Below are 728 nucleotides of genomic sequence, written 5' to 3' on the forward strand. Positions count from 1 at the left end.
CCAGATGCACCAACATCTGGGGCACAGTGGTGGTAACATAATTCATGTCTAGCATGGAGAGGACTCTGAGGAAAAAGTACATGGGTGTGTGGAGGCGGGAGTCCAGGTGAGTCAAGGTGACAATGAGTCCATTGCCCAGAAGTGTAGAGAGATAGAGGAAGAGAAAGATGTTGAAGAGGATTATATTAATTTTTGAATCTCTGGAGAAACCCAGAAGGACGAACTCAGACACGGAGCTGTGGTTCTCCCAAGAAAAATACTTCATTCTCCTTCAGCTGCAGAAAAAGTAATAGACTTGCTAGCGGCCCAGCTTAGCCTCATATTCAAGTAACACAGTCATTCAGTTGCTGGGAAGGCCAGTGGTTATTTGGATCCTACTTAGGAATAATATCAGTTCAGAGATGGAAGTCTACTTGGGGTGAAGCTAAATTTGAGGACGGGAGGGAAACCTTCATGGAAATTTCTGTTTCTCAGAAATTTTTTCAAGACCTCCATGGTTTTATTTTATTCTGTCTATCAGCTCCCGCAAAGCCATCTGCTTTCCTTCCCTTCAGGAGCTACCAACACATAGTGCATTGCTTGCGGGCTCTTTTCTCCTAGCCCTGGCTGAAGAATGAGACGATGAAGATTTGAAGCTCTCCTCCCTTTTATCTGGAGACAAGCAATATACTCTCTTACTGTCACAGAGGAGTCAAATCTAAGGAAAATGTGCATCTCTCATGGTGCCC

The sequence above is a fragment of the Pteropus alecto genome, unplaced genomic scaffold (assembly GCF_000325575.1).
Source record: "Pteropus alecto unplaced genomic scaffold, ASM32557v1 scaffold484, whole genome shotgun sequence".
Classification (NCBI taxonomy): Eukaryota; Metazoa; Chordata; class Mammalia; order Chiroptera; family Pteropodidae; genus Pteropus; species Pteropus alecto.